Here is a 23,150-nt window from a genome sequence, read left to right as displayed (position 1 = left end):
TCAAACGACTCCAGTCGAAGGAAACGACTGAACTACTTGGTGGGGGAATCATATGATTGTCCCCCTGCTCTAAAGGGACCGAAGCAGGACTCTCGGGAGCAGCTGGGATAGGAGAGTCATTTCCAGACTCAGGAGAATCTAAGGAGATGAGAAGAACATGGGAATTATGCTCTTCCGAAACAGAGTGGTCGACGGGTGGTGAATTCAAGTCGACACTCTTTCCGACCAATGGTTGGTCTGGAACAGGCTGGGCACAGCCAGGTACGGGAAGAGGGGCCTGGACAAGAGAAGAAATTGAATCAATCTCTTTGTTAACAGGGGGACGATCTGCGGCTGCAGAGAGACGTTGATAACCAATGGGGAGTTAGGGTGAGGGAGCTGTAAGACTTTCCAATACAATGGAGGCTTTATCCATGAGTGGACAAAGGTGAAGGGGATGATTGCCTTCACAGAGTCTACAGGGGATTCGAATCTTCCCTTTTCCCTTACCATTTCCAACTGATAGGGTAGCATCGCCGTGAGCTCCAGAGGATGATGAGGGGCGGGCCGGATCACAAGACCATACTTCTAAGACCTTGGGAATGCCAGGACAATCGCGAAGAAGGTGGTCATCCTTGCACAATCTACAAGGAAATTTGACCTTCTGCGGAGGAGCAGAAGGTGGCTCGACTTGAGTTGTACTTTTAACCTCTCGCTTAGGAGTCTTCTTCTTCTTCGTCTTCTTCTTCTTCTTCTTAGATAGCTAGTTACTTGAATCCAAACTTTCGCCAGGCGAAGTAGAAGATGAGGACGCAGAAACAGGCGAAGAAGGGGAGAGGTCCACCTTGGAATCAACATGATGTTGTTCGGGTGGAGGAGGCGGTGGAACAGGAGTCATCACACTCAGGACCACCGAGGTCGAAAACAACCATACGGGCAAACCGATGGTTAACCCAGGCAAAGACAAAGTTGCCATATATGGAGCACCGACATTTCCAAAAGAAGGAAATGGACTAGGGTTTCCATCCGGGGGAACACCTTGGCCAGTAGACTCGGGGAAGGTTGCCATTGAAAATAAGAAAGAACCCTACTCAAGCTAACGCAAACAAGATCTAACCGAGTAAATGTGAATCATGGCCGAATAAATTTTAAGACACGAGGACATAACTTGACCTTTTCATTTTTTAAGAGTCGAGAAAAGGACAAAAAGATGACTCTAGTCGCCTTCGAATGTTTAATGAGCCTGAAGTGACAAGTGCTTAGATGGACCTTTTCTTTTAGGGAGTCCGAAAAGGAACGAAAGTGACTACTCTGGAGAAACTAGGCAAAAGGTTTACCAGACAATCCGTAAAACTGCTTATACACCTTGGCAATCGTATGAAAACCAAGGACTTTCCGTACGGCAGTCAATCTTCCCGAATGTTGTGTTCGGTGCGTTACGGCTTGTAAGGTGGCAGACACGGCTTCCTATGGATAAAGGATGATAACCTAGTGGGGTCTCCCCATATACTCGACGGTACGTGGGAGCTCAAATCTGTGCTAGACCACTATTGCGTCACGAAAGGAGGAATCACCCAACCTTGAGTGAAACAAAAGTGACTAGGTTTAACGATGCCAGAGCACGTCTCTAGCCTAGACCTCTAAATGTGTGCGTTATGTTCCAATGCGTTGTTAGATTCATTCAGTTCATTTTACGGTTGATCTTGGATTAGGTTTCGATTTTCAAGCCTTACCGTATGTAATTTCTCACAATTTCCTCAATGCAAGCTATATGCCAAAATGTATCATTTTATTCGATGAATGCTAGCTACGGAAGAGTTGAGAGCTTTCACACAAACAAAATGACCATAAAACAATCAACAATAACTCTAATGCAGCTAATGGCAATTAACAAAACTTTTCTCTAAAGTTACTAATTGCTAATAACAACGAAAAGCTCTAATTTCCATTAACTAATGCAAAGCAAAAGAGATTGTTTGTTTCTTTTTTGATGGCAAAATGCACTAAACAAATTTTGAGAAACAATAACAAAGAGTAAAAAGACAAATTTCACTCAACGAAAACACAATCAAGTCTCTCAATACCAAGGCAGTCCTTCAAAAGCAAGCGAAGATCTCAAAAACCTCAATGGGCCATGTAATCTAAGCCCAAAACGAAGCCAAGCGAAATCCAAGCGAAAAGAAGAGAATCACTCGAATAACGCGATAAAAAGCTTAACAATCACTGAACAAGTGCAAGAGAGTAACCAAAAAGTTGACTGGACCAACAGAAGACCAAAACTCCTAAGGAAGGCTCGATGCACAAAGCCACTAGATGCCCTAGGGCTAAAACGTGAAATCGGTGGAAAAAAGAAAACACCCAAAGGGTAAAGGCCAAAAACCAATCAAACAAGACTCTAACACATTCAAGTGATTGAAAGATAGTATCTGGACACAAAAACCAAGCTTAGAAGGCTCAAAACAAGTAAACTCTAAAAGTTTCCCTGGGCTGGCTCGACTTTCAGGCTAAAAGTAGCGCCAATTGAGGATTGGTGCGGGCTGTACATTGACAAGTTGCGCCAATTGGCGCGACTGTCATGCAAAAGAGAGCGCCAATCAAGTTTTCTATGCTAAAATAAAAAACAAGCAATCCAAGACTAGGCCAGCAGTACCCAGACAGACCAGGCAGCAAGAGACAGTAAAGAATCCAACTCAGAAAGCTATCTAAGCAATGAAAACAAGAGAAAACCAAAGAGACAAGACAAACTCCAAGTTGTTTAGTTCGTAAACCAAACCGGAGATTGACTGAAGTGGCATTGATCTACTTCGCTAATGCAAAGCAATAGCGTTTCGAAGGCTATCTAGCCGTACTTCAGGCTCCGTCTAAAGTTTACAAATCAAACAACAAGCTAACTCCCCAGTGGAGTCGCCAAATTGTTGGAGAGGTAAATCCCCTCTGCGGATAGAGGCAATCCCTACTAGCCCAGACCGGGTCTAGCAACAATCAAACAATGCTATCACGCAAGTTCCTAATTGCAAATTAAAGGTGGATGATGAGAACCTACTTGGATTCCAACGCTAATATTCGTAGAAGAGTTGACTCTTCCGTTCCTTTGCCCCGACCGGTCACGATCCTCACGTTCTTCGTGAATGGACACCTACACATGCAAAGAACGACACAAATACAAGCATAAAATCCAATAGATGCAATTATATATCGGTCAGAAAAGATATAACTCAAACATCATTACAAGAAACAATGAGAGTGGAACCATAATGATAGTCATCTATTATTGATAAATAACAAAGAAAAATACAACCATAGTTCTGACGTCAAATCCTCCTTTGGCTGGGTGATCAGCTACATATGTCTTGCAAAGCTTGTTGGGATTGGGAACAAGCCTCTCTCTCTTTGATTATGAATGCAAAGAAGACTCTTACAGCAATCCCTCAGACTTCTGACAGTATAATTCTCCTTATGCTCAAAAACTCCCTTGTCAAATGCAACAAAACAAGCTTTTATAGATGGAGGAGGAGGAAGAGATACAATAAACCCAGACATCCATGGGATTAGCATTATCCTCGAAAAGCTGTTATGGATAGAGATACGATGAATCTCGACATCCATGAGATTGGCATTATCCTTGAAAAGCTTCATGAGTCGAAAGGAAAAAACTTTCGGGCGTGCGTTTGTTAAAAAGCTTTTCCAAACTTGGTTGGCGCAGGTAAGACTCTGAGACAGAGCGCCAATTGGCGCGCCCTCTTTGGAGAATTTCCCCTATTGGCGCGGGTGGTACACTATGGATCCGCGCTAATGGAAAAAGGGGACTTTTTAAGGATATTCTGCAGGAGATGTCTTCAAGGCATACGAAGTCCATACTTAGGGGAACATAATGCAAGTGTTTTCAAGTTATGTCACTTCTCACAGGTCCTGGAATGAGTCCTCCAAAATGCGGGAAAGGGGTAACAGGGACGGTGACAAATGGTGACAAATTACTGTGTAACAGTTATCATAAATCATCCAAAAGTGGAAACTCTATTTGATACCGGATCCCAAGCAAACTTAATTTCAGAGTCCTTGGTAAAGAAGCTAAGATTGTAAACCAAACCACATCCAAAACCTTACCCACTTGGATGGATACATGATAAAGCCAAAATGAATGTAACGAAGAAGTGCAAGGTTAAATTTTTGATTGCTTCTAAGTTAGTGGATGAGGTAAAACTTGATGTGATACCATTGGATATCTGTGGCATGGTGTTAGCGAGTCCATGTCAATATGATAGAAAGGCAATATTCTTTCGTCATGAAAACAAATACCAAATCACAAAAGATGGGGTAGAATATATTTTAAGGGCTCATCAAACTAAAATCAATGCCAACCTTGTAAGTGCATGACAAATGAAGAGGTTGGTGAATTCTAGTAGGGGTTGCATGCTTATGGTTGTAAGGGGGAAAGATGCAGAATTATCTAATGCTTTCCAGGGTTGTGATCATGTGCATAAAAAGGAATTATGTGAATTAATTTCTAACTATGATGAGATGTTTCAGGAACCAAGGGGATTACCTCCGAAGAGGGAAATCCAACATGAGATCCATTTGCAGCATGCTCCTTTACCAAATATTGGCATGTACAGGATGCTAACCATTGAGATGGAGGAGATCAAAAAGTAGGTGTAGGAACTATTTAACCAAGGGGTCATCAGATCAAGCACTTCTCCATGTGGCTCACTGATTGTCTTAGTGCCAAAGAAAGATGGCACATGGAGGATGTGCATGGATTATCAAGCACTAAAAAAAATCATGGTGAAAAAATGTTACCCTCTTCCCCGCATTGATGACTTATTAGATCAGTTAAAGAATGTTATCTATTTCACCAAATTGGATTTGCGTAGTGGTTATCACCAAGTTCGAATTGTAGAGCAGGATGTGTGGAAAACCGCATTCAAGACCAAATAGGGGTTGTTTGAATGGATGGTGATACCATTCGGACTTTGCAATGCTCCAACCACTTTCATGAGGGTCATGAATGATCTCTTTAGGCCTCTCATTGATGAATTTTTTCTTGTATATCTAGATGATATTCTTATCTTTAGTAAAAGTTGGAATGAACATGTATTGTTATGAAACTAGCTCACAAAAAGAAAGAAAAGATAGTTGAACTTCTTAGAATTTAGCCTCTTCGAGGGGGCAACCTCCTTTACATTACACAAACGAACAATTCTTGAATGATTCAAATGACAAAACCTCCTTTCTATATATAGGAGTCTAAGGAGTCACAATATAACTCAGCTGACCTAATAATAACAATATAAAGCCACTAAAATAACAATAGAGGGATTCTATGGGGCACAGTAATAACAATATGGGGACAATAGGGGCACAAAAATATTAATAAGGGATACAACTATAATAGTAATGGTGTAATCACTAGTATTATAGGGACCTAACATGCCCCTCTCCTTCAAAAAAGTGTTGTCCTCAATGCTTGAGTAGTTTTGGATGCTTCTGTATATCATCCTCCCATGTGGAATATTCAGCAGATAAGTTCTTCCACTTGATGAGATACTCCGAAATTGATCGATTTCGTAGCTATTGAGTTCTTGTTTTTGTGACTGCTTCTGGTTCCAATATAATTTTTCCTTCTTCGTGAAGTTCTGGAAATATTTTTTGAACTGGGAGCTTGTTTCCTATAACCTTGTTTAAACATGAAACATCGAAAACTGGGTGCACTCAAGAAGCTGCAGGAAGCTCCAATTTGTATGCCATAGTACCAATCTTTTGCAACACCTTGTACGGACCATAATACTTTGGTGATAATTTATTATCCTTATTAGCTTCCTTGAGGGACATTTGTTTGTATGGTTGTAGCCGTAGGAATACCCAATCACCTACATACATCAAAGCTTCTTTCACTGCGATGCTAATCTGCCTATTGTTTCATTCTATTCTGTGCCAACACGAGGTTATCCTTTAAGAGTTGGAGGACTTGTTGTTGATGTTCGATGTGATGTTCCACAGCTTGAACGTTAGAATTTTATCTTAAATATGATGTGATGGATGGTGGCTGATATCCATAACGTGCCATAAATTGGGTCATTTTTGTTGTTGTATGGAAGGAAGTGTTATACCACCATTTAGCCAGAGGCAACCATTTGACCCATTGTGTCTATTTATCAGATACAAAGCAATGAAGATATCCTTCCAAACATTTGTTTACTATCTCAGTTTACCCATCAGATTGAGGATGATAAGATGAGCTATGAGCTAACTGAGTACTGAGACAAGAAAATAATTTTGTCCAAAAATTTCTAGTGAAAATGGGATCTCTATCACTTACAATAATCTTTGGATTTCCATGTAGCTTTTGAATTGTTTCCATAAATGCAGTAGAAATCGTATTGGCTTTAAATGGATGTGATAATGCACAAAAGTGTGCATACTTGGTAAGTCTGTCAACTACCACCATGACGACACTCTTTCCCTCAAACTTGGGTAAACCTGTGATAAAATCCATTGAAACCTCCTCCCAACATTGGCTTGGAATGGATAAAGGCTGTAATAGACCCGAGGTCTTAATTGTTTCAACTTTATTCTGTTGGCAAACCAAACATTCTGCCACAAACTTTTGAATATCCGATTTAAGGCCATCCCAAAAAAATTCCTTCTTAACCCTGTGGTAAGTTTTTAAAAATCCAGAGTGCCCTCCTAAGGGAGAAGTGTGCAATTCCATAAGAATCTTTTGTTTGAGTTGGGAATTCTTACAGAGGTATAAGCGATCTTTGTACCATAATGAATCATTTTGCCAACTAAATGTATCAGATGTACTATAATCTTGTTGTAACTTTCGAATAAGTGCCCACACTTCTTCATCATTCTTCCATTCCTCCCTTGCTTTGTTTATCCAATCTGGTTGGATAATAGAAATGGTGCACAACAATGCTTCCACATCCTCATCCTTTCTTGAGAGTGCATCTGCCACCACATTTTGCTTCCCTTTCTTATAGATGATTTCAAAGTCATAACCCAACATCTTTGTGACCCACTTTTGTTGCTCTTCAGAGGATAATATTTGTTCTAAAAAGTATTTAAGGCTATCATGATCCGTTTTTACCTTGAAGTGTCTTCCCATTAGGTAGGGTCGCCATTTCTTAACTGCATGCAGTATTGCCAACATTTCCTTCTCATAAATAGCTTTGTGTAAAAACTTCCCCTTGATTGGACAAATTTCAAAAGCAATGGGTCTTTCCTCTTACATTAAAACAGCACCAATTCCATTTCCTAAAGCATCACATTCCACAGTAAAGGTTTTTGTGAAGTCCGGTGTAGCTAAGACCGATGCTTGGCACATTGCCTCTTTAAGATGTTCGAAGGCCTTTGTTGATTCTGGAGTCCATGAAAATGCATCTTTCTTCAATAATGTTGTTAGAGGTGTTTCTATTCTCCCATAATTCTTAACAAACTTGCGATAATAACCTATCAACCTGAGAAATCCTCGCAACTGCTTTATGGATGTGGGGATTTTCCATTCCTTAATGGCTTTAATTTTGCTAGGGTCTACCATAACTCCTTCATGAGATAAAATATGACCCAGATATTCCACCTCTTGTACTCTAAAGAAACATTTGGATCTTTTTGCATATAATTGTTTCTCCTCCAATAGTTGTAGCACCCTGTCAAAATGTTCAACATGATCCTTCCAAGACTTGTTTTAGATTAGTATATTATCAAAAAATACTAACACAAATTTTCTAAGGAAGTATTTGAAAATGGAATTCATCAAACCTTGAAATGTAGAAGGTGCATTGGTAAGGCCAGAAGGCATGACCAAAAATTCATAATGACCCTCATGAGTTCTAAATGTTGTTTTCGAAATGTCTTCAGTCTTCATTTTTATTTGATGATATCCTGAACAAAGATCCAACTTGGTGAAGTAAATTCATCCAGTAATTCATCAATGACAGGAAAGGGAAACTTATCTTTAATAGTGAGCTTGTTGAGCTCCCTATAATCTGGACACATGCGCCATGATCCATCCTTCTTGTGCACCAATACTACTGGAGCAGAGAAATAACTTTGACTAGGTTGAATTATACCAGCCTCTAGCATTTTTGCAACCATACGTTCAATTTCACTCTTTTGGGCATAAGGATATCTGTGTGGCTTGATGTTTGGAGGAACACTTCCTGGAATTAGATGAATAGCATGATCATGATCATGAATAGGTGGGAGACCTTTGGGAGTCTCAAATACCTTGGAATGATTGTCCAAGACTTTTTGGAGATCTGGAGAAATAGATGATTACGATGTGGAAACATCTAGCGAACATAATTGTGCAATTACACCTCTTTGTTCCTTTTTTAGAAGCTTTGTCATACCATTAGAGCTTATTACCTTTCTCGGTTTCCCTGCGATACCCCTTAATTCAACTTCATTTCCTTCCGTAGAAAATTTGATGAAAAGTTCTTGAAAATTAAAAGTTATTGTACCCAAGGATTGTAGCCATTGGACTCCTAGTACAACATCAGCACCTCCCATTGGAATGGAAAGCATTGGGCTAGTCAATACATATTCTCCCATGGATATCTTGATATTATGGCACTTTCCAGAGAAATTTATCGTTCCTCCATTTGCAACCATCACTTGACACTCTGGTGCTGGATATAGGAAGCAATTCAATTCTTTTGCTATCTTACAATGAATAAAATTGTGGGTACTTCCTGAATCAATCAACACTATTACCTTTTTCTTCTTGATTTGTCCTTCTATCTTGATGGTTTGAGGAGTGGTAATTCCAGCCAATGCATTACAAGATATGGTTAGATTCATTTCTTCTTTATCTAGGTTTTGTTCCTAGAGTATATCCTCTTCTTTTGACTTTTCTTGCTCCTTTTCTTCTTCCTCTTCACAGTCTATGTAGAATAATTTCTTCTCAGCACACTTATGACCTTTAGTGTATTTTCTATCACAACTGTAACAAAGCCCTTTTGCTCTTTTTTCTTCCAATTGTTGTGGTGTCAACCTTATAGGTTGTGGAAGACTAGGGGAAACAACACTTCCATCTTTATAATTGTGAGTGGTATGCTTCCTGGTTGCCATAATTTTCCTTTCCATTTTTCTTGCTAACCTGAATGCCTTCTCTAATGAATCAGGTTCCCAAAGGCGAACATCATGTTGGATATTATCCTTTAAAGTCCCTATGAACACATCAATGCTATGCTCCTTTGGAATATTTTTTACCCTTATGTTCAATTTTTGGAACTCCTCAATGTGCTCCATTATTGAACCCTCTTGTTTGAGACTTATCAATTGGCTAAAAAAAGAGTTGCTTTTTGTATCCTCATAATGTGCTGTCAATTCTTCCGTAAAAATTGCCGAAGTGATAATTTGTTTACGAGAGCAAAGCCATTGATACCATACAAACTGATTTGGTTGCAAATATAAAGTTGCAATACGTATCTTTTGTGTGTTTTGCACATTATTGAGATCAAAAAATTGCTCCATTTGTAATATCCATGTTGCAGGATCCTTGCTATCAAACTTCCTCATATCGATTTTTGGAATATGGTGGGTCTTCGATCCAACATTAGAGTCTATGAAATCATGATTAACATTTCTTTTGTTTTCATCATGAGTTTCCTTTACTACCCTTTCACCATTAGTAAGAATTTCTTGTAGAAACTTTGTCAAATCCATCTTCAAATCTTCCATGCCTGTCTTCAAATTTTCCATGCATGTCTTCAAATCGTCCATCTTAGCTTCCACGTCATTCATCTTAGTTTCTACGCCTTTCTTTAAAAACTCCATCTTAGATTCTACGCCTTTATTTAAACCATCCATCTTAGCTTCTACATCTTTTTTTAAACCATCCATCTTAGATTCTGTTGCTTTTTGTGCAAGTGACACTTGTTGCACTTGGTCTCGTAATTTTGATATATCATGTTGCATTTCTTCCTCTTCTTCATGAGTCATGCTAGAGCTTTCAGGTTGCTTACTAGGTGTTTGCATTTTCTTTCCTCAGGGTATCAATTACCGATAATAATGCTTGACTATTCCCTTTGAATTCCTTCAAACAAATTTTTCAAACCAAGCTTATTAAAAAATTTAAAAAAAACTGCACACCTTTTTTCACTTTGTAGGAGCTTGATATTGAATCTGACGTATCTCTGTAATTTCAGATCATCCAGTTTTGAAATTAAAATCTACAGTAGCCCTCTACGTCCTCTTTCCAATGCCACTAGTCTGATCCAAATTGGATTCTCGAGGGAAGAGTTATGCCAAATCTCCCACAGTGACTTGATTATAGACTAGTTCAGTAGAGTGAACTTGTACGACGTTCCACGAGTCACTGTTTTGACCTTTGGCTCTAAAAAATATATACAAGAAACTAAAGTCCGTCCTATTTCTGTAACTTCTTACGAAATTTCAATCTGATGCTCAGAGAGAAAGTTATGATGATTTTCCCCAGGTCACCTGTTTGGAATGTAATTCAGGATTCTGCAAAAAGACCAACTTCCTCAGATCATATCTCCGCAAATATAGTGCCAAAAGCTCTGAAATTCAGACCCGATGTTTAGTGTGATTTTGTCTCCAATGGGTTTTTTTTTTAGCTCCTGAAACGTTGCAGAAAAAAAATTATAGCGAAAATTCCACGATGACCTATTTGGAGCAACGAAACCCTAGAATCCAAAGCTCTGATACCAAATGTTATGAAACCAGCTCACAAAAAGAAAGAAAAGATAGTTGAATGCCTTAAAATTTAGACTCTTCGAGGGGGAAAACTCCTTTACATTACACGAATGAACAATTATTGGATTATTCAAATGAAAAAACCTCCTTTCTATATATAGGAGTCTAAGGAGTCACAATATAACCCAGCCGACCTAACAATAATAATATAATGCCACAAAAATAACAATAGAGGGATTCTATGGTGCACAATAATAACAATATGGGGACAATAGGGGTACAACAATATTAATAAGGGATACAACTACAATAGTAATGGGGTAATCACTAGTATTAAAGGGACCTAACATGTATGCCATGTGAAGAAAGTGCTTGATGTATTGGAAAATGAAAAACTCTATGTAAAATTGTCAAAGTGTGAGTTTGAGAAATCCTCTTTGGTTTACCTAGGTCGTATTGTTGGTTACGGTCAGCTAAAAATTGATCCTTCTAAAGTTGAAGCAATTGTAAATTGGCCTAAGCCTACTAATGTAACTGAGGTTCACAGCTTTTTGGGTGTAGTACAGTATTGGAGGAGATTTATTGCCAATTTCTCTATTATTGTAGCACCTTTAAACACATTGACAAGTGTAAAGAAAGTCTTTCAATGGGGAGGAAAGCAGCAAAAGTCCTTCAAAACATTGAAATAAAAGATCAACACCGCACTAGTCTTGGCCTTACCAGATCTCCAACAACCATTCAAGATTGAGACAAATTCCAGCGGATATGCCATGGGAGTTGTACTAATGCAGCAAAAGAAGCTGATATGTTACCATTCATAGAATTTCTCTCAACATGTGATAAACTATCCCACTTATGATGAGTTATATTCCTTAGTCCAGAGCGTGAAAAAGTGGAAATACTACCTGATCACAAAGGAGACCATCATCCATACGGATCATCAGCCCTTGCAGTATCTTCAGTCACAAGCCAAGTTGCAGCAATCTCATCATTTTAGGTGGATGGGTTTTCTTCAGCAGTTTCATATGGTAATACAGTATAAGAAGGGCACTAGCAACAAAGTGGCTGATATTCTATCTCGCTCTTGTTATTTTGCATAATGCTTCGTTATCTTTTGGAAGTTATGTTGAATAATATGCTAACGATGATGACTTTAAGGATATTTATGAAAAACTAACCCATGGTTCAAAGGTGGACAACTATCACTTGCAAGGGAAACTATTGTATCACCTTGGAAAATTGTGCATACCCACAGGAGAAAGGGTACATGTAATCCGGGAGGCCCACACCTCCCTTGTGTTTGGTCATTTTGGTATTGAAAAAACTTTGTGTCATGTACAAAGGTTTTGTTTTTGGCCTCATATGAAGAACATTGTGACTCGCTATGTAAAGGGATGTGTGACGTGTTCTATTTCAAAGCCCTCTAATAGAAAAACTGAGCTCTGCACACCACTCCCTATTCTGAGTCATTGATGGGAAAGTGTGTCGAAGGATTTTGTAGGAGGTTTGCCTTTGTCTAGGAAAAGTCACGACTATTTGTATGTCATCGTTGATCATTTTAGTAAGATGTGTATTTTAATGCCTTGTAAAATCCAAATCACTGTAGAGTAGATTGCTTATCTTTTCTTTTAGCATGTTTGGGTATGTTAGCATCAGCCTTTGCAGCCTTCCTCCAGTGATCAAACATGCTCTTGCAAAGTAATTTTAAGGTGTCAAGGTCAAATTTTGTCATTTTAGTGAGTCTTCAAGCAAAATTTTGTCACTAGGTATTAGGCCTAGGGTTTGCTTTTACTCCTTTCAAAGTTGTCCAAATGTTGGTCCATGTCACTATTCAGCTGAGTGTACCATCATTCAGAGGGTTGTCATCATCATGTTAGGTTCCAATGGGTCATTTTACACCTTGTTCATGCTTCAGTTGTGTCTAGGCAAGGTTCATTTCCCTCTCCTAGGGTTTTGAAGATAATTTCTCTTGGATGGTCAAATCATTAGCAAAACTTGTATCCGGATGTTCATACACCTTCCCCTATCCTTAATGTACCTTATTAAACACTTCCCATCACTAAGATCCCCCAAATTCCTCATTTTCGCACAAACCCTAGTTTCTTGCTACAACTTGGCAATTTTCTAAGCTAGGCCTGTGTTTTGCCTTTTTGGACCCCTCACTCAATATTTGAAATTCCACTTTCCCCTACTTCCTAACATCCTTCCCTCCTTCCCAAAATTTTCTCAAGAATTTAGAAGCCCCTTATCCCCTTCATTTCGCTTCATTTCAACAAATCCCCTGTTCCACACATCGGGGTAGGTTTTACTCAAATGATGTTTCTGAGCAAGAAAAGATGAATTTTGGAAAAATGAGAAAGGTTTTTGTCCAAAATAGGCCAAGGAAGAAAAATCTCCTTAAAATTTTACACAGGTGTCATGGTTTTAGAGAAATGTCAAAAATACAGTTGCCTCGGGAGAATTGATGCACCTCTGAAGTGACCTTGGGAAAATCAAGTTTTATCCTAGCTTGGTCGGCCAAATGACTTTCTTTATGAGTCCAATGGTAACTAGACACCAATTTCTTTCCAATGAGCTATCATGAGCTCAATTTGGAGTTGAGGAAGACCTCCAAAAGTTGACTGCAACAACACTCTACCTTTAGGCAGCCTCAATTGGCGCATTTTGACCATTCTTGTGAGATTTTATTTTTGACAGGGAAAATGAATGAAAAATTCAAAAATTATAATTGGGATGAAAACTAGACTCAAATACCTTTCCAACAAGCTATCCTGAACCCAATTTGGACACCGGGAAGGCCTCCAAAAGTCTCCTGCAAAAATCACTAAGCATTGGGTGGTGGCGCGGCGCATTAGGCAACTGGCACGACGCACATAACTGGCATGGCGCATTGGGCTTCAATTTCCAGTGCAAAAATACATTGGCATGGCGCATAGAGAAGGCATGGTGCGTTGGGTTTGATGCATGGCGCATAGAGATGGAAAGCCTGAAATCTTCCACAACTCACTCCAAATTGCCAACACGCTTGGATCTTCACTTGACAAGTAGGTTGAGCTTCTATTATTGTTTTTCATCCAACTTTGGTACTTGTTTGATGGTGTTTGCCTTATGGTGGTTGGATAAGAAGTTCAAACCCTATCTCTTCAAAAATTTTAAAGGAAATTGCTATCTAGGGTTTTGTATCAATTGTTTGGCTGCCAAGTGATTCCCTTACCTCACCATTTCCTCATTCTATGTTGTCCTCATTTCCCTATTCCCTAAATTCACATACCCCCTAAATTCACTAATCCCATATCCCAATCTCCCTCTCCCAAAAACCCAAATACAAACTCCCAAACCCTAAACCCATACCAAAAATTCCTAAATAATACCCCAATTCCCCATTTCTCTAACTAAACCCTATCCCACTAGTCCCTTAAGTCCCTCATGTTTTCTCCCTCCACAGTCCCCTATATCACTATTTTCCTTGGTGGCAAAAGTCAAACCACATCATAGCTCACCTATTCCTCATCAAGGTAGCTCCAAAACAGTTCAATCACTAGCAGACATGGCATCCAATCCTTCATATGACTATGAAGAGGAGACCCACAGTGACTCACCAACAGAGGTACATGCACCCAGGAGACCTCATAAAGGTGGCAAAACATTCGGGAGAATCGCTAAGCTGCCCAAAGGAGGAGGGTGGAGTTCACTTCACTTGAGCAGGAGGCCAATGCTGATTGGGAGTCATGGCTTGAAAGAGCCAATATCCACTTGGAGAGGAGGTTAGAAAAAGCCATCAATTAGAAGAATATGTTGAGAAACCGGTCATATCATTATTTGTCAAGGAACATGGTGTGCCAAGCTAGAATCAGGAGCTTGAAAGAAAAGTTGAAAAGGGCATCGAGGAGGCAAAAGGAGCATGATCGACTTCAGATATTGGCTGAGGCTTCCTTGGCCCAACATAGCTCTTGATAGAGAAGACTCGGCCCAAATTTCAAAAAATTTGGAGCAATTTTTGCATTTTGGAAATTTTTTGGCACAAAAACAGGATTTTCTACCCTATGCGCCGCGCTACGTGGCGCTCGCTTTTGCTAGGAGCCTCCAAATCACAAAAACCTAGCATTTTTGGATTTGGCATGAAAAATTATGCTTGCCTACCTTTGGCCAAGAAATTTGGGCAAGTTTTGAGCCATCAAAAAGGTCAAAAACACTCAAAAAATGACCTCACTGCCCCTATTTTGACACACAGGAAGGAGTGTTGGAAGAATGGACATTTGGAGGGGCAAATTGAGGCACAATTGAAAAATTCCACTTGGGTTGGAAATTAGATAGGCAGACCTTTCCAGAAAGCACACCTGGAGCTCATTTGGACATAGCAAAGGCCTCCAAAAGTGGGTCCAAACAGGTGCAATGCATAGAGAATTAGGCGCGGCACATAGAGGAAAAATTGTGAGTTTGACCAAGTTTTGCTCTGTTTTTCGCCCAGCTTTGCCTAGTTTGACTTTTTTACTTTCATAATGGAAAATTTGTGATGTAATTTGATGAACATTGATGGATCATGATGTAAACATGTTAAATTTTCACTTGTAGAGGTAGATTCATCAATTTAGAGGTTGTTTGAAACTAAATGAATCAGTTCCCTTGTTTCTAGAGGCATGACGTTATGTTGCCTAGTTTCTAGTTCTTAGTTTAGAATTAGTTGGTTTAGCTCCTAAAAATGTGTGCTCGACACCTAGAGGCAAGGATGAGCTATGTTTGTCTATATTATGTTGTTTTTCAGTCATTAGCATGGTTGGACTTTTGAGAAACCATTGAGCTTCATTGTACACTCATATTTTCATTTTGGCTAAGGAATTGAGACCAGGATTTGCAGCACTCTTTGGGATTCATGTGGAAATTTGTCTTGGTACAGTGTTTCTCCTTGTAATTGTGAATTTTCTTATATGTCATGTATGTCATTCCCTTTCTTATTTCTTCTGAGCTGAAAAAACAAGAGTGTAAGTAGAATACATTGAAAGTGCAGTGCTCTACTTGAAGTTTGCTTTAGTTTCTTGATGTTTTGAGCTGTTTGGGGAGGATCCATGATTGCTCTTTCCCTCTTCAACACCTCAGTTCTCTATTCCTTCCATCTCACTCAAATTTAAGTGCCAAAACGATGCCTACCTTGCCCCATTGAGATCTTTGCAGAACTGAGCCTCAATCCCTGCACCTCAAAATTTGCCTTTCCGTCTGAGCCAACAAATCATCATTTTATCAAATCAAATTCTCTTGTACTTATACCTAGCCTGTTTCAGTAGATATTTCAGTCATCTCAAGCCCTCATCGATCATAATTTGCTGAGATTGACCCGGAGAGAGCCCTCTCCTGACCTGGTAGGGCTAGCTACTAGGCTGAGCGTGGTTTGATGTTGGACCTGGATCCTACCTTTTCAGCCTGAGGTAAATCTAGGCACTAACATAGTGGCGACCATACTGGGGAATAAAAGCTTATTTTTTTGTTAGTTTTCTTGCTTTATAAACTACAAAAGGAGCCTGAAGTTATGCCAAGAAGCCTTCGAATTGGACATTGCTTTGCGAGTGCATTAGTAGATAAAAGCTGCTTCAGTCAATCTCCTGTCTAGTCTTATAAGCTGAACATCTAACTTGCAAATTGCCCCAGTAACATGTATCAAGTTCAAATTTGATTGTTGATGGTGAACAACGATCAGACACAACAAGGCTAAAATCACTCACCTGGCAATTCCAAATCATTTTCGAGATCAGATCCAAGGACTCCACTGGAGGATATACCTGACCAGCAGAAACATGAATGGACAATATGGAAAGATCAGGTATTCAAGTTGGAATTTCATCCAAGGCATTTTGTTCTTTGTTCTAAATTATTTCTTCTCTTTTCTTGAGAATGTCAATAAGGCTTTGCAAAGTATACTATGCTTGAGAAAAGATCCTCGCCCTACATTTGATTCCTTCCCTTTGAAGATTGTAAATACCAAACATTTGCATGCCTTTGAGCTTGATCAAGACCCTTCTTCTGAATCTTGTGATGACCATCTTCAAACTGATGAGCCTAAAGAGACCAAGACTGATTCTACAGTTTCTGTACATACTCCGACACCTTATAAAGTTCCATATCGATACAAGCCTCTGATTTTACCTCCTATATCCCATGCTTTCCCTAAAAATCATAATCTATATCTACCAAGATTTGATAGTGAATGCGATAATATCACTATTGAGAGACATGTACTGAATTTTGAGTCTTTCCTTAACCTTTTTGAAGTTGATGAAGAAGATGTCAGTATAAGGCGTTTTGCTCTTTCTTTGCAAGGCAAAGTCAAGAGTTGGTTCAAAACCCTGCCTGATGCGAGCATCTCAAATTTCCAGTAGTTCGTCAGAGTTTTCCTCGACAAGTGGGTGGTAAGACAGAACCATTTCTTGATTATAGAAGAGTATAACCAGCTGAAAATACTACCAGGGGAGACAGTACAACAATTTTCTGCCAGATTTAACCAAGTTTATTTTTTGATGCCGGTTAATATAAGACCTCCTCTTGGATCCGCTCTCTTGCACTACCCGGCTGCCTTTGATCTAGAAATGGAGTTTCAGCTGAGAGAAAGGAACCTTGCAACACTTGAAGAGATGCAAAATAGTGGAGTAGATGTAGAGGTTCATTTGCTGATCCGAAGGGTAAAGTTGAAGGAAGAAGAGATGAAAAACATAGATCCGGAGGAATCGACATCTCTAGAGGTAAAGCTTGACATTTTGGTAAGTGCAGTGGAAGAGATAATGCAAAGGATCACCACAAGGAATGAGTATAGTGTTCAAGCCCATCGCTCGTTGATTGAAGAAGAACAAATGGCTACTCCGAAACATTTTCTTTCTTATCCCAGTTGTCATAGACCTGATAATGATTGTCTTATAGATCATCTTGGAGAAGAGAGATCTATTGATATGACATGTATGCTTGATGATGTGTTTTATACTAATGATTTGCCTCAGTTTGATCAGTATGATGATGATTATGTTCTCCAAACAGAAGCTAATCTTGCAGACAAACTAGCAGCTAGTTTGTGGGAGGAAGAAGTTCACTTTCAGCAGCTCGAATACAGTGATCAGCCGATGCATATCAGCTATGATAGTGACGAGGAAAGTGCAACAAATTTTGAAGTCAGTGAAGGATCTTTGCCTTTTTGTTTTTCTTTGTTTCAGTTCATTAGAGACAACATTCATGCAATCAGCAATCAACTATCAACAAGTCTTGATTTGGACCATCTTAAGGGCAATGAAAACCTTGTTCAAGACTTCTCATATCCAGATTTGTAGGCCCCGAATGCCATTGATTGTCAAGTTGCAGATGAAGACTTGGAAGCTAGCACATATGATCAAATGATGCAAGATGATTCCGTACCTTTCTATTTTGAATCATTTCAGTTTTTGAAGGGAAAACTGCATAGTATATCTTCAAATGAGCAGCTTGTAGGAAATCATGTAATCTCATCGGAACCAATAGAGAATGGGTTGCAGCAGTCTTGTCAAGTTTTTCATGATCCAATAGCTGATGTGTTGGATGATGTCTGTAGTCAAAGTCCTTCTCCGTTGACTACATGTGAGCTTGAAACGTGTGCTAATATAAACTTGATCTGGTAGCTGGTTTCTTTGTCATTTTCAGTAGGAGTCTCGTCACAAAGCTCAGATCAAAGTTTGCATTCATGGTATGAAGAGAAGAGAAGTAATCCATTGGATGAGCTAAGTCCCAGTGTGCATGAACTTGAAGATCCTTATACAGTTTTTTTGGAGGCAGATAGAGAATCCATAGTATTCAATGGATTTCACAAGTTTTCATGGGAGTTTCCTTTCAGTAGTTCTCTCTTATTGTTCATAAACAAGCACTTGTGGAGAATTCAAATAGCAGTCAGAATGCTTACTTGGTTGCATTGGTTGTTTCATTTCACTTGATTAGGTGATGAATGAAACTGTTAGAGTAGGTTTTGATGAATAAGCTCTACTTTGAGCATCATTTCTAGTTTGTCAATTGTATCTAAGTATCGAGTTAGTTTTTAGTTGAGTGAGAGTCAATTTGTGTCATCGAGTCATCAGTTTTCAGTCATGCATTTCAGCTTGATTTTTTGACTCCATTTCCCAATGGATGAAGGCGCTTGTCTGCTCTCCCAAAGATCTGTAGTTCTTGGCACCTCCAAGGAGCTACCATCCCCATTGGAGCCAATGTTAGTGTCAGTATTTTTATCCTTCCTCCAATGATGAAACACTCGCTTGCAAAGTAATTTTAAGGTGTCAAGGTCAAATTTTGTCATTTCAGTGAGTCTTCAAGCAAAATTTAGTTACTAGGTATTAGGCCTAGGGTTTGCTTTCACTCCTTTCAAAGTTGTCCTAATGTCGGTCCATGTCACTATTCAGTTGAGTGTACCATCATTTATAGGGTTTTCATCATCGTGTTAGGTTAAAATGGGTCATTTTGCATCTTGTTCATGCTTCAGTTGTGCCTAGGCAAGGTTCATTTCCCTCTCCTATGGTTTTGAAGGTAATTTCTCTTGGATGGTCAAATCATCAGCAAAACTTGTATCCGGATGTTCATACACCTTCCCCTATCCTTAATGTACCTTATTAAACATTTCCCATCACTGAGATCCTCCAAATTCCTCATTTTCGCACAAACCCTAGTTTCTTGCTACAACTTGGCAATTTTCTAGGCTAGGCCTGTGTTTTTCCCTTTTGGACCCCTTCCCCTCACTCAATATTTCAAATTCCACTTTCCCCTACTTCCTAACATCCTTCCCTCCTTCCCAAAATTTTCTCAAGAATTTAGAAGCCCCTTATCCCCTTCATTTTGCTTCATTTCAACAAATCCCCTGTTCCACACATCGGGGTAGGTTTTACTCAAACGATGTTTTTGAGCAAGAAAAGATGAATTTTGGAAAAATGAGAGAGGTTTTTGTCCAAAATAGGCCAAGGAAGAAAAAACTCCTTAACATTTTACACAGGTGTCATGGTTTTAGAGAAATGTCAAAAATACAGTTGCCTCGAGAGAATTGATGCACCTCTGGAGTGACCTAGGGAAAATCAAGCTTTCTCCTAGCTTGGTTGGCCAAATGACTTTCTTGATGAGTCCAATTATAACTATACACCAAGATCTTTCCAATGAGCTATCATGAGCTCAATTTAGAGTTGAGGAAGACCTTCAAAGGTTGACTGCAACAGCACTCTACCTTTAGGCAGCCTCATTTGGCACATTTTGACCAGTCTTGGGAGATTTGATTTTTGATAGGGAAAATGAACTCCAAATTGACAAATTCTAATTGGGTTAGAAATCTGACTCAAATACCTTTCCAACGCGCTATTCCACACCCAATTTGGACACCGGGAAGGCCTCCAAAAGTCTCCTTCAAAAAGCACTACGCACTGGGTGGTGGCGCGGCGCAGTGGGCAACTGGCGCGGTGCATTGGGCTGTAATTTCCAGTGCAAAAATACACTGGCGTGGCGCATAGAGAAGGCACGGTGTGTTGTGTTTGATGCATGGTGCATAGAGCTGGCAAGCCTGAAATCTTCCACAACTCACTCCAAATTGCCAACACGCTTGGATCTTCACTTGACAAGTAGGTTGAGCTTCTACTATTGTTTTTCATCCAACTTTGGTACTTGTTTGATGGTGTTTGCCTTATGGTGGTTGGATAAGAAGTTCAAACCCTATCTCTTCAAAAAATTTAAAGGAAATTTCTACCTAGGGTTTTGTACCAATTGTTTGGCTGCCAAGTGATTCCCTTACCTCACCATTTCGTCATTCTATGTTGTCCTCATTTCCCTATTACCTAAATTCACATACCCCCTAAATTCACTAATCCCATATCCGAAGCTCCCTTTCCCAAAAACCCAAATACAAACTCCCAAACCCTAACCCCATACCAAAAATTCCTAAATCATACCCCAATTCCCCATTTCCCTAACTAAACCCTATCCCACCAGTCCCTCAAGTCCCTCACTGTTTTCTCCCTCCACAGTCCCCTATATCACTATTTTCCTTGGTGGCAAAAGTCAAACCACATCAGAGCTCACCTATTCCTCATCAAGGCAGCTCCAAAACAGTTCAATCACTAGCAGACATGGCATCCGATCCTTCATATGATTATGAAGAGGAGACCCACAGTGACTCACCTACAGAGGTACATGCACCCAAAAGACCTCATAAAGGTGGCAAAACATTCGGGAGAATCGCCAATCTGCCCAAAGGAGGAGGGTGGAGTTCACTTCACTTGAGCAGGAGGTCAATGCCGATCAGGATTCATGGCTTGAAAGAGCCAATATCCACTTGGAGAGGAGGTTAGAAAAAGCCATCAATGAGAAGAATATGTTGAGAAACCAGTCATATCATTATTTGTCGAGGAACATGGTGTGCCAAGCTAGAATCAGGAGCTTGAAAGCCAAGTTGAAAAGGGCATCGAGGAGGCGAAAGGAGCATGATCAACTTTAGATATTGGCCGAGGCTTCCTTGGCCCAACATAGCTCTTGATAGAGAAGACTCAGCCCAAATTTCAAAAAATTTGGAGCAATTTTTGCATTTTGGAATTTTTTCGGCACAAAAAAAAGATTTTCTGCCCTATGCACTGCGCCACGTGGCGCTCGCTTTTGCTAGGAGCCTCCAAATTACAAAAACTCAGCATTTTTGGATTTGGCATGAAAAATTATGCTTTCCTACCTATGGCCAAGAAATTTCGGCAGGTTTTGAGCCGTCAAAAAGGTCAAAAACACTCAAAAAATGACCTCACTGCCCCTATTTTGACACACAGGAAGCAGTGTTGGCAGAATGGACATTTGGAGGGGCAAATTGAGGCCAAATTGAAAAATTCCACTTGGGTTGGAACGTAGACAGGTAGTCCTTTGCAGCAAGCACACTTGGAGCTCATTTGGACACCGGGAAGGCCTCCAAAAGTGGTTCCAAACAGGTGCGATGCATAGAGAATCAGGCGCAGTGCATAGAGGAAAAATTGCCAGTTTGACCAAGTTTTGCTCTGTTTTTCACCCAGCTTTGCCTAGTTTGACTTTTTTACTTTTGTAATGGAAAATTTGTGATGTAATTTGATGAACATTGATGTATCATGAGGTAAATATGTTAAATTTTCACTTGTAGAGGTAGATTCGTCAGTTTAGAGGTTGTTTGAAACTGAATGAATCAGTTCCCTTGTTTCTAGAGGCATGATGTTATGTTGCCTAGTTTCTAGTTCTCAGTTTAGAATCAGTTGGTTCAGCTCCTAAACATGTGTGCTCGACCCCTAGAGGCAAGGATGAGCTATGTTTGTCTATATTATGTTGTTTTTCAGTCATTAGCATGGTTGGACTTTTGAGAAAGCATTGAGCTTCATTGTACACTCATATTTTCATTTTGGCTAAGGAATTGAGACTAGGATTTGCAGCACTCTTTGGGATTCATGTGGAAATTTGTCTTGCTATAGTGTTTCTCTTTGTAATTGTGAATTTTATTATATGTCATGTATGTCATTTCCTTTCTTATTTCTTCTGAGATAAACAAACAAGAGCGTAACTAGAATACATTGAAAGTGCAGTGCTCTACTTGAAGTTTGCTTTAGTTTCTTGATGTTTTTAGCTGTTTGGGGAGGATCCATGATTTATCTTTCCCTCTTCAACACCTCACCTGTCTATTCTTTCCATCTCACTCAAATTTAAGTGCGAAAACGATTGCCTACCTTTCCCCATTGAGATCTCTGCAGAATTGAGCCTCAATCCTCGCACCCCAAAATTTGCCTTTCCCTCTGAGCCAACAAATCATCATTTTATCAAATCAAATTCTCTTGTACTTATACCTAGCCTAAGATCAGTAGATATTTCAGTCATCTAAAGCCCTCATCGATCATAATTTGCTGAGATTGACTCGGAGAGAGCCCTCTCCTGACCTGGTAGGGCTAGCTACCAGGCTGAGTGTGGTTTGATGTTGGCCCTGGATCCTACCTTTTCAGCCTGAGGTAAATCTAGTCACTAATAGGGTCAATTTTGGTCTGCTCACATCGATTGTGTTAGATCGGGAAACTCACTTTCTCGGAGAGTTTTGGACCATCTTGTGGAAGATGATGGACACCAAGTTGAAATGAAACATAGAATTTCATCCACAGGCTGATGGACAGACAGAGCTTGTCAACCGCACCGTGGTACACTTGTTGCGAGGCTATTGTGGGAAAAATCCTAAGTTGTGGGATGAGCATCTTCCATATGTGAAGCATTCTTACAATTGAGCACTACATTGATCTACACATCATTCACCATTTGAGACATGTTTTGGCTACCTGCCAAAGGACCCTTTTGATATGGTCTTTGGGAGGGAAGATGACTCTAGTGGATGTGATGACAGGGACAAAGTGCAACAGTTCATTCAGTGGATCCAGTTGATTCACCAAGCAGTACAGGAGCAGTTGCAAAGAAGTCAAGCCCAATACAAGGCTCGACATGAAAAACACTGAGTCAACCATCAATTTCAAGTGGGCGACAAAGTGTGGTTCCAT

The sequence above is a fragment of the Pinus tabuliformis genome, chromosome J (assembly GCF_031772625.1).
Source record: "Pinus tabuliformis cultivar Carrire ecotype Pingquan chromosome J, CPIR1, whole genome shotgun sequence".
In the NCBI taxonomy this organism is placed as follows: Eukaryota; Viridiplantae; Streptophyta; class Pinopsida; order Pinales; family Pinaceae; genus Pinus; species Pinus tabuliformis.
The sequence above is the reverse complement of the archived record's forward strand: the minus strand, read 5'-3'. Positions refer to the sequence as shown.